Raw genomic sequence first — 13084 nt, forward strand, 5'->3', positions numbered from 1 at the left:
TACTATGGAAGTGATTTGGAGCTCATGATCAGTTTGATTTCAAACATTCCTAAATATTTTCTTTTGTGGTTATCAGAAGAAAATAACAGAATTTTCAATTTGGGGTGAACTATCCCTTTAAAGACAAGTTGATGAATTTCTACACTTACCCGTCTTTTCCTTTGTCGGTTTTTTTAGCTCCTGTTTTTAAATGGCATCTCTTAGCTGGGACTTTTCTGGCTGAGACAAATTGTACTTTCTCCGAAGTGTTTCAAAGTATGTCTTGCAACACGCTGAATTAAAGAAAATTCAGATAAGTGACAGAGACTACACTATTGAAATCATAAGATGGACAAAATATAAGAGACTAAAATTATGGACATTAAAATTTGTTAAACAAACATTTTAAAATTACCTTGTATACACTCAGGGTCTGCATCTGCAAAAGTTGATTTCAATTCCTCTAGCTAGTGTTGAACATTTATGTCAGGAAAAGGACCATTTACATCCAAATGTAATTTGATGCACACAGAACACAACCTAGAAATATATTTCAGAATATAAACTGCTTAATCGGCCATTTTCAGTAAGATTTAACGTTACTAAATGTTTGTATGCCTGTGCGTTTAACTGGAATAATGTCCAACAGATATCTGTTTTAAAGCAGTGGGTAATTCACTGCTGATTTGCTTAAAATCTACTTTGCGATTCTGTTGGCGAACATGTTTATGGTGCATTCTATTCAACCCGTTTTATTGCTAGTGAAGCATAAATAGACAGCGCGGCCTTTACAAGTAATTTGCGCAATGTATCTGGTTGACATGACAACCTCACGCGCTTGCTGCTGCGCTAATCATAGTAAAACCGCTTTAAATGGTACATGGATTGTGACTTTGTACGTTTACTACAGAAATGCTAAAATGTATTTAAAAGTTTGACTAACCAAATCGACCCCCCCCCCCCCCCCCCCGCCCCACGCGTACAGCACCCCCAACCTAAAACATCTTCCCGCGCCCCTGGGCGGGCCTGACTGCTGAGGTCCCATACAGAAGTCACATAGATCGAAATATATTTAAAATAAATACATTTTTATATATTGAAATATCTTAAATTTAAATAGAAGAAAATATGTTTTATAAAATATATGTAAATATATTTTAAAATATATTACAAAAATATATGTAAATATTCGATTTTGGCCGCTTTTTAATATTTTCCACATATATTAAACATATGTAAATATATTTTTATTGGAAATATTTACATATATTTATTTCCCATATATGTAAATACATTTAGATATCAGACTATGTAAATATATTCATTTGGAATATATGTCTATGTATTAATTTCTAATATTTGTTAACATATTACATTTCAGTACATGTAAATATATTACATTTATATATATATATATGTGTAAATATATTTTATATTGTAAATATTTACATATATTTATTTCCCATATATGTAAATACATTTAGATATCAGACTATGTAAATATATTAATTTGCAATATATGTATTAATTTCTAATATTTGTTAACATATTACATTCCAGTACATACACACATACATATATATATATATATATATATATATATATATATATATATATATATATATATATATATATATATATATATTTTAAAACATTCAAATACTGAACAGAAATTGGAGACTGAAAAATGTAAAAATCCCCAGACAATGCAACTTAAAAACTGTGACAGTATAAATTCACTTGCAAAAATGAGCAGTATATTCAGATGACATAACACCTACTATAGAAAAATAAGAATTTTATTGACATTGATAAAAGAACAGAGTGCACATAAACTGCACAATTAAAACATAAATCAAACCAGCAACTTTACTGAAATTGCTATTATGAATACTAAAGGATGATGCTAAAACCTGAAAAGTAATTCTTGAAGAGAAGTTTTTTTTTTAAAATTAATGAAATAAAGTCTGTGTTAAAAAAAACAAAACAAAAAAAAAAAACAATGAGTTGTCTAATAGAGAGGGTGAAAGAAGAACATCCAAACCAGTAGTGTCATGCTAATTTTGCCACTGTCTTTACTTTACGAAAAAACACCATTATATAAATCCATAAAAAATCTTGAAGGAAGCAGGGGCAGGGTTTGGATGTTCTTCCTTCAACATCTCTATTAGACGACTCTAAACTCTAACAGGGAATTGACGCCAACTTGGAATTGATGGCCTGTCCCAGGTGTCCAGCAGTTGCCTTTTCATGGCGTTTCATGACAGCATCTGCAAAACAAAACAAGAAAGAAGATAAAAAACATTTGGATTAGTCAGTTGTTACTTGACATGATTCTGGTCAAGTGTTTGTACCCTTAACCTTTTAAGGTCACTGCACACTATAGTCAGTTATTTTCACACATTAAAAAATAAATACGACCTCATGTTGTGTCAATCACATTTACACAATGCCTCCGAAACTTGTGTCCGCCATAAAAAAAATATTGGATCTTAACCACTGAAAGAAGACTAGGACATTAGCCGCGTTTCCACCGCTGGAACTTTACCCAGGAACTAGGGACTTTGGGCTGGTACTCGTTGTGTTTCCACCGCAGGAACCAGGATCTAAATAAAGTTCCAGGTAGATAAATCTGAAAACACCGTCTTTGCGTTTTCGTCTGGACGGCGAATCTGTATATTTTCTGAAACGATGACGTCATCAGCCCACGTCTCCCCCCTAGTCAGACACCTCTACGTCATGTTACAGCAACAAAAACATGAACACACACTGAATGATTGTCTTTTTATTAACTAACATTAACACAGATTAATAAATGTATTGTTCCATGTTAGTTTGTGTGCCAAGCTCAAGGTTTATGCGCATAGTCCATGTCTTCTCCATTTTTAGTGTATCTCTGTGGAAGAATTACAGCGCCACATGCTGGTCTGGCATGTATACTACATCGTTTTATGGTTTCGTGTGGACGCGGATATTTCTTGAGACAAGAAAAAAAAAAAGGATCGGATTGGGATAAGCTCCAGCTTCGTGTGGACGTAGCCTTAGTCTGATAGCTTTCTGACCCTCCATTGAAAATGTATGTACGGTATACCCTCCATGTCCAGAAAGGTAATAAAAACATCTTCAAAGTAGTCCATGTGACATCAGAGGCTCCGTTAGAATTTATTGAAGCATTGAAAATACATTTTGCTCCAAAAACAACAAAAATTACAACTTTATTCAGCATTGTCTTCTCTTCCCGGTCTGTTGTGAGTGCGACTGACTGCTGTGACTATTGACGTACGACGCTGCTGACGTGTTATCTTTGTTATTGGGTGCACCAGAAAACACGTCAGCAGCATCATACTTCAACAGTCACAGCAGTCGCGTTCACAACAGACCTGGAAGAGAAGACAATGCTGAATAAAGTCATAATTTTTATTATTTTTGGACCAAAATGTATTTTCGATGCTTCAACAAATTCTAACTGACCCTCTGATGTCACATGGACTACTTTGAAGATGTTTTTATTACCTTTCTGGACATGGAGAGTATACCGTACATACATTCTCAATGGAGGGTCAGAAAGCTCTCGGACTAAATCTAAAATCTCTTAAACTGTGTTCCGAAGATGAACTGAGGTCTTATGGGTTTGGAACAACATGGAACGAGTCATTAATGACATAATTTACATTTTTAGATGAACTAACCCTTTAAAATGAAAATAAAAAGGAAATTGATATAATATTTCATTTCATTGTATTGTAGGCTGTATATATACACATTTCCCTGAACGAAGTACATTTCTGCGGCTATTATTATTATGTTTAAATGAAAACAAAAGGAGGCAGTGGTATTTGATATCATAGCCCTTTTCGTCTTATTGTAAATATACAGTGAGGAAAATTGCAGTAGCCAAGGCGAGCTGACTGATGTTAAGTACGCTGTTGTTTGCAGAATTACCAGACTTGCGTTGTTTTGTCCGCGGGAGATCACACTCCCGAGTCGAACTTGCAAAGTCCGAACTACCGAGGATGCAAGTCCGAAATATGCGTACTCTGTATTGAGAAACACGCGCAGGCTTACGTCACCAGACTATTTGCCTAATCTTCACGGTACTTTAGACCGCGGTGGAAACGCTGAAAGCAACAGGTCTGTTGGGGAAAAATAGTTCCTGGGCAAAAAAGTTCCTGGTACAATTGTTCCGGGTAATTTCGGTGGAAACGCGGCAATAGATATGACTTTATGGATACACAGCAAATGTGGGGGAAATTATGGTTCACACTGGTGCACTTCTGAATAGATGTATTATAGCAAACCGGGTTTAATGAATCTCACACCTAACATACAGCATTATGGTCATTTCACACTGCCACCAATTTTGTTTTGTTTGGTCAGTGCGTTCACCCTGTTGGAGTATGGCAAGTGTGAAAAGTTCATTTGCAAAAACTGATAAATGCCATTTTTAAAAAAAATGTGTATAGCACGTATAGCACGATCTGAACCCTAAATATGTTTGGTCAAAAAATCCGGTATTGTCCACTTTCCTGGCATAATAAAATTCAAATATAAACAATGGTGGTTATAAATGTAATGTGAAGCTTTTACATTCACAATGCTCATTTTGATCTTGGTGGTGAAGTGTGCAGAAAATTCTGCTGGACTGAAATTTAGTCTTTGGTGAACAGTTTTCAAGAGTGAAAATAAGATTTAAGTTTAAAGCACCTTTCAGGCTTGTGTGAGGTTTCCACAAGCAACAAAGTCTACTTGAAGAAACACTTTACTACATTTAAAGTTTAGAAAATCTTACTTATAATTCCCACCTTCACCATCGATCTGGCATGGCAGATGACCTTTACAGACTGTTTCACTTTGAAGTGAGGCGCAGTCACAGTACTCGGTTCTGTCTTACCAGGATTAATTTTCATTTCAAAGCCCTTTTTTTATTATCATCTGTGTCTCATTTTGAATTATGTTGTACCTCTCTGGTTGTAGTGTCCGCAGTGCAGTGTTAAACAGGATGGCCTTGTAAGACATACAGGACTCAAAAAATATTTGATATTTATTTGACATATATTTTTAATATCTGATAAACTTCTGAATGTTTGGGGGTTTTTCTTACTAGTCAGATGGTTCATAGTGCCTGGAGAAGTTCTTCAACAAGAGGTCCACTCCAACTCTGCTGCACGGTCATCAGCATGGAAGAATATAGGAAAATAAACAATGTCATAGTGCCTGGAGAAGTTCTTAGTATAGAATGTCAGATTTATTAGAAATAAACTACAGCAGAGGTGAAATGCAGAAAAGAGAAAGAATAATGTACAGAACATACAAAAAATCTTAAGAAAAGAGAATTTACGTTTTTAGGTTTTAAAGATGCTTGATGATATAGGTGAAATATATTGTATACATACATATAAACGGGTATATATCGTTTAGATTTGTAATGTTTTTTTATTGTTAAGATTTGTGATGTTTTTTGTTGTATTTTGTTGTTCTAATATAGGTTGTATTAGTAATATTGTGAAATATTATTGCAATTTCTAATATTGGATTCCTATCTTATTATACTTTTAAATATCATTTTTATTAATTTATTTCTGTGACACAGCACTGTATTTTCAGCATCATTACTCAGAACATCATTCTAATAAGCTGAGTTATTATCAGTGTTGATAATATTATCAACTGTTGTGCTGCTTAATATTTTTTTGGAACCTGTGTTCCATAAATAAAATAAAAAGTTAAAAACAACAGAATTTATTCAAAATAGAAATTGATAATATTCTAACAGTATCACTTTTTATCCATTTAACACCTTAATCCTTGCTGAATAAAAGTATTCTAAAAGTTTCTTTAAAAAAAAGAAATATACTGACCAAACAGTAGTGTATATTTAACACACACACACCAAAATATATTTTGAATAAATACTGTTATTTATACTTTTTATTTATCAAAGAATCCTTAAATAATATCACAGGTCCCAAAAAATATTAAGCAGCACAACTGTTTCCAACACTGATAATAAATCAGCATAATTTAATGATTTCTGATGGATCATAATGATGCTGAAAATTTAGCATGGCTTTACAGGAATCAATTATATTTTAAAGTATATTAAAATATAAAACTGTTATGTTAAATTGCAATGATAGTCTATTTCACAAAATTACAGTTTTTTCTGTATTTTATCACATTTTTAATTATCTGTTCACATCTTATTTTTTATTATCTGTGTGTTGTTGTTGTCTCTGTGTTCTGGAAGCTTGTGACACTAAAACAAATTCCTTCTATGTGCAAACATACTTGACAATAAAGCTCTTTCTGACTCTGACTTGCGTGTGTGTAATAGCTATACAGTAGGTCTACTACAGTACAAATGGAAATGCTTATTTTTCAATTAAAGATAACTTATATAATTAATGGACTGCTTTGGGTGCTTGACACTTCATTGGTCGTTTTGTTGTTTAAGAATGATATTCAAGGTTAAGAGTACGCTGTAAGTTATTTAAATATAAATAGTTTCATCTAACGTTAGGTATTTAACAACATTACCTACATTAAAGAAAGACGACTTTCCTTATTGATTCTGTCTTCCCTCAGGTAAAATGCACGTGTTCTTGCATGGCTGGATGTTGGAATCACGTTGTTTGCATTCTCCCAAACTGATTAACATTAGCTGAAGTCGAAACGCGAGCGTTAAAAAACCTATCTTGGTTAGCGCGAGACCCGCTCGCTGTGAAGCGGGAGCGAGCAGCCGACAGAGGATTCCACTTAGTCTTAAAGCCTCCCTCGAACAGCTATGCTCACAAATCAAACACTGGTCAAAAAAAGAAAAAAACTGATTATGAGTTTTGAGTTTGGTATTCGTAGGTCTACGCGGTCATACGGCATAACGTTATGCCTTAAATACGGGACAAACTGCGTTCCATACAGCTTTCATAATGCTTCTTTAAAGCGTTAAATACAGGATGATACCATATTATACAGAACGGTTGGCAACTCTAACAGTGCATACTTTTAGGTTAAATTAATTAGCTTTTTTTTAATTCATCCATTAACAATTTGCCAACAAAACATTTACAAAGCTATAAAAAAAAATCTTCTACACAAAATATGTGACTAAAATCCCAAACTTTCATAAATAAGAGCTCAAATCTATAGCTAGCTTACCTCTTATAGTTAGCCTCTGTTAGCTCACGGTTGTGATGCTAACGGACTTATTCCCATGACACTGAACCATTTCTGTAAAGTAAATATTCAACAGAAGCGTGTCAATTACATGTAAGAAAGTGTCAGGAAAACTTGTATCTATTATTTGTGTAATTTTAGGGACTAAACTTACCTGAAAGCAGTAAAAACAACAGTGAGAGACGGAGAGATTTGCTACTTCTCAGCTGAGCTGCCGCCCCATTTCCATGGTAACTCCCGCCACAGTTTAAATGCGCCTCGAATGTTCAACGTGCGCGCCCATCAAACACATTACACAGCGTTTACATAGTACATAAAATTATAAACTTGTTCTGACACTTGATAACATATTAAGTTGATAGTAGGCCTAAATAGAATTAGAATATAGGATCTATATAATATAATATAATATAATAATAGCTTTAAAAATGGTAAACATAGTGTAGAAACAAAATGCATTGCTGCACTGCAAAAACGCATTGATTAAAAGTTATTTGAGGCATGAATATAATGTAACACACACTTGCAACATATGTATTTTTAAAATAGATTTTCAAAATATATTTCAATATATTTAACAGTGCTTCACATATATGTGAATATATTACCTTTCCGTATGGGGTGAGACAGACATTTAATGATACACGTAGGCTACTGCATTGTTTTGTTTTGTTTCAAACAGTTATGATATTCCAGCTGTAATAGGCCACCTCCAGACTCAAGTTAAATGACATTTAAAATTCTCAGCTCTCAGTTTCTGTCCATTTTATTACGAAATTCAGACAATACCGTTTTGGCGCTAGAAAATGTGACGTGACATCGCTTTAGCGCCTCAGTTCAAGTAAACCGATCTACTTTTTGTTTAAAGATACAGTATACAACTTACCGAAAGGTATATATGCCTCTTAAATAATATCGATCAATCAGTCAATAAAACAGCAGGAGAACAATTATGTAACAGAACGTTACATTTACCTCAAGAAAGCAATTTAAAGACCATAGCAGGGTTAGTTGAGAAAAATAGCCATAGAAAGGAGTATTTTGCTAAACATGTGCACTACATTACATATTTATTATATTTTCACTTGTGTCATTAAATAATTGTTATTATAATGAAAACTGCATTATATTTAATTTAAACTAATTATTTGAAACCTTTAATAATACCAGCTGATGCTCTGTCTCTGTATGTTTACAGCATTTATGTGTGAGATATATTTTCTCAATTTGTAATCAATTGAGAAAAAAAAAATCCCTTTAAGTGCCAGGCAGAAGCCTTAAACCTACCGTCGGTCTGTGTCATTAATGTGAACAAAAGATAAAGAGAAATAACTCACTGCTCTTGACTAACAGCTTTAACAAGGATATCTTTATATATACATACACACATATGTACATATATATATATATATATATATGTATGTATGTTAAGTGAAGTATTTTACATTTGATTATGCAATATCTGTACCTGAAAACGGTGCTTTTTATGATATTTTCTTCTTATTTTATTACTGACTGTTCACTTGTCTTCAGTAATGTTTGAACTTGGTTTTGATAGTAAATAAATTCTAATCAGTAATTTTACATGCAGATTAATGTATGTATGTTTACATGCATAGTGGGCCGGTCTGGATGAAGTCCAGGGCTGATTTTTTGTCCCAGTCCAGCCCTGATTGTCATGTGTGATTGTAAAAAAATTTGTACACAGCAAATTATCCAGTGTTGAAATCCTAGTGTTGGGGAATTTTAGAGTAAAGTGTTAAAGTTGTGGTGTTGAATTTTAAAGGATTAACACTAACTACTGTAAACAGCCCCCTCTGGCCGGTGTTAATACGCAGAGTTACCTTTATTAACACTGTTGAGTGTTAATAGTCACATCCGGGACATTTGCTCGTGCTTCGGTCAGGTGCGCGCCTGACCCTTCTGAAATATTTTTTCACAGACGCCATTTTCTTTGCTCGCGATGCGGCTCATATGAGGACGGAATACGGCGAAATAAATTGTATAATCTTACTCAAAAAATGTGTTTTGTAATATCATATCGTTTTATAACGACATTTATTTGCTGTGTGCACATAAACGTTTCTCAAGGACATTTCCTTTCACTCACGATGCGGAACAGTAGAATGTGTTTTTTAATATATAGTTTTTTTATAGAGGGAGATATTTTGTTATTTTCTCGATGGGTTTATTTCTGGAGTGTGTTTTTTATTAAAGTAAAAATGGGTAAGTAAGTGTTTTACCTCGTTTACTTGTATTTTATAAGATGATTTTACTTTATGATGATATTTAAATGCTGTGCGCGCCTAAACGAGCCTAACCGTCTCTCACAGATTTGAATTGATGTGCAGCGCGGACCAGGGTGGAGACGCGGATTACTTAAAGAAGGGAGAGAGCAGAAGTAAGCGTTTTACCCACTGATCTATATATTATTCCTTAAAGGGTTATAGTTTACCCAAAAATTTAAATAATCATCTACTCACCCTTGAATTTTGTCTTATGTCATATCACAAAAGGAGATTTAAATAAAATGTTCCGAATGTGCTTGCCCATACAGGTGCTGGTCATATAATTAGAATATCATCAAAAAGTTGATTTATGTCACTAATTCCATACAAAAAGTCAAACTTGTATATTATATTCATTCATTACACACAGACTGATTTATTTCAAATGTTTATTTCTTTTAATTTTGATGATATTTCACCTGTTAATAATATTTTTGATAAATGGATCTGAAATGATTCTGTTTTTTCTCCCCAATTTTACAGAAGCACTTTTGTGATGCTGCAAGTGGGAGTGGATTTCTTGCTTAGCTGGAAACTGCAGAGAACCACGTCTTGTCGTCCTGAAAAAAAGAAAGAGACTACTTTCTCCAAGGAGGTCCAAACGCCATTGGCACAGACTTTGTTCAGTGATCAGTAAACTACATTCAGCCAGGGCCGTCCTTAGAGGGGTGCAACTGGTGCAGTCGCACCGGCCCCGCACTTGAGGGGTAAACAGACTGAATAAGCCCCCCCTCCGCCAACCCGGGAACGCTCCCTACTTCGCACTGGGCCCCGAATCAGCTAAGTACAGCCCTGCATTCATGGTTGATGATTAGTGAATGAGATGCTGTGGTTTAAGGAGATAAATGTAAGCACTATAAACCTGATTAAATTGAGAATACATATGGACCAAATACATTTTTTGTGCCTTTGCACTGATTTGCTTTGACATTGTTTTAATTGTTGGAAAGAATGTTCTTTATATGTATTGAAAACACTGAAGGTGAAGACATTTTGGTGCAGGGAAAAAGAGTTACAATGTTTCAATTAAAATAAATAAATGTGTAAACATGCATTGTTTTGTGGATTCATTTTTCTCTCTCTCTCTCGCTCTCTCTCTATATATATATGTTATATAAAATATTTCAAATTTGTAGTGCATTTTATTGTTTTATATTCAAATAAATTCATGTTTATTTTTTTTTTTTAATATTATTTACAGTTTTATTTTTTGTATTTAATTTGTTTTAATTTTTTAAAATTAGTATTAATATTATTTGGTTGTGTGATTAATCACCATAAAGTGTAAAATTTGTATACTTAAGAGTGATAATTTCTCAACACCTTGAGTGTTAAATGATACACTAACGCAGTGTTTGAATAATAAACACTTTCGTCAGTGTTGTTTTAACACTAGCAAAGATGGACCTGTATGTTCACCCGGAAAGTGATAATTTTAACACCCATGGTGATAAATCTCCCAACATATTTTTGCTGTGTATGTGAGTGTCTGTTTGTTTGTTTGTTTGTTTTTTTGCAAACAGTACTGCTATAATGTTAGCGAGCTCTTTGTGTTCTCGGCTTCGCTTTGTTCATATACATCAGTATTCCTTGAATTTGCTCGATTAAATTAAGTATTTAACACAATTTTGGGTAATGTGTGTGTGTATGAATATAGAATGCAGCACAAGGATCTTTGAAAATATTTTATCCTGAAATATCCATGTAGCACTCGGAACGGAGAGTGGTGATTTTTTATTTTAATATTATAATTTAATTATTAAATTTTAATTTTAGATGTGATTTTGATTTGTGTTCTGATTTGTACATTATTAAATAAAAAAAATATATTAGAGGTCGTCACAAACTTAAGGTGTAAACAAAATACTGCGTATTTTAGACAGTGTACTTTAGATTTACTAGCAAGATAATTTTAATGCCTTGTTCGCAAGAAAAACGTATGTTGTTTAAGAGAGAATAATCTTACTGAATGTGCCAAAGCATCCAATGTTTTATGACTATTGAAGGTGTCACATCCTTGTTTGTTTCACACCTGCGGGGTCCTACCTACATCCCCAGTGTGATATTTAAATAAGGTTTTATGGGCATATAGAAGACTTTCTGCATTGTCCTTTTACAATGGCTGCTGCTGCTCCAAACAGTCCTGAAACATCTAGAAGAATGATGTGTGTAACACCGCCAAGAAGTTCTGTTGAAATAAGAGAGGAGCTTACTTTTGCACCAAGGAAAAATCAAGGGAAGAGCCTAAGAAAGGTTCTCAGTGAAGATGATGATATTGTGAAACAAGATTTCACTGTTTCTTATGATCGTGTGGGGAGATTTGTGTTTGACAAAGAGTTGAAGATTTTGGGTATTTTGTTTTTGGAATCTTACGAAGAATATACATCTGAATGCACCTACCTGCTTTTGACCGCCGTAGACTGGGCATACTTCTACAATCAAATTTGGAGAAACTTTAATATGGATGAACACATTTGGTACATTTTCCAATGGGATGGTACAACGCCTGGTATGCGGTACCATGCGAGCAAGCCACCAGACTACTTATCCATAGCATCCTGTTGGAACAAAACGCTTCATGACCAGAATTATCTAATGCTGGTAAATAAACGTCAGGAGGACTTTGAAACAAACTTTGACTCTGATGAGTATGATCGTGACTGGCCTCTTCCTGAGGTCAACCCTTTCGAATGCTGCAAAACGAGTCTATATTTCGAGCAATGTGACATACCCATGTTAAACACAATTTTTTCAATGATAAACAAGCCATTTCAGTCAATTTAAATGTATTTTAAAACCGAATGATCTGTCTGATAATAGTGTATTCGGTATAACAAACCTGAACAATAATATTGTAATGTTTCTTTTTCAGCGTTTACTCACCCATCTATGTGTTCCTGGCTGAATGTTTAATAAATGGCTATTGGATTAAGTTTTCCAAAGCTGTAATAAATTATACACATATGCTTGATGACCATATGCATCAGTTTGAACATTTGTCCTCGGTAATGCGGTTTAAACATAGTGTCTATGTAGTCTATTACATGACATGCTTTCCCCGGGGGGAACAGTCGCACTTCAGCTGATCATCCGTAGCGGCGCCAGAACTCCAGTTGCACTCCATTATTAATCTATTAATCCACGACGGTCCAGGCCTTGTGCAATTTCAGTTTCAATTTCTAGTTTATGGTTCAGATCCATCAAAGCCTTATTAACTGAAAAATTAGAGAGTGCATCAGCCTCAGACAAATTTGATTGTTGAAGCTGATTCTGTCGGTCCACGTAGATAATGTTTTGATCAACAAGATGTTGCAGTATCTCTGTCGACCATGCTGTCAAACCCTTGTTCACAGATCAAGGAATGCCTGTGATAACTACAGAGTTTATGGGGTCAGCCACTCATAGGGGATGTAGACTAGCCATAGTCACGAGGAAGTAGTGGCAGATCTTCTGTACATTCGAACAAAAAACGAAAAAAATGGGTGGTCTTGTTTCTACGTTTCAGATGTTGCTTGGTTGGTTGTTGAGATGGGGGTGCTGCACTCAATAGTGGAGGAGGGTGAAGGGGGCCTAATAAGGGATGTGTTTTGACAACTTATGTCACCAAAGAGAATTCTGTCGTTTTCACTGGAAGATATTTTGAT

General features: G+C 34.3%; 1 long non-coding RNA gene across 1 annotated transcript; it reads right to left on the reverse strand.

The window, feature by feature from the left end:
* Positions 1-1760: 1760 nt before the first annotated feature.
* Positions 1761-5139, reverse strand: LOC122140079. Its single transcript, XR_006156800.1, has 2 exons — positions 5081-5139; positions 1761-2249 (listed from the first exon to the last, which is right to left on the reverse strand). It is a non-coding gene; the product is annotated as an uncharacterized LOC122140079 (long non-coding RNA).
* Positions 5140-13084: the final 7945 nt, after the last annotated feature.

The sequence above is a fragment of the Cyprinus carpio genome, chromosome B16, assembly GCF_018340385.1.
Source record: "Cyprinus carpio isolate SPL01 chromosome B16, ASM1834038v1, whole genome shotgun sequence".
NCBI lineage: Eukaryota > Metazoa > Chordata > Actinopteri > Cypriniformes > Cyprinidae > Cyprinus > Cyprinus carpio.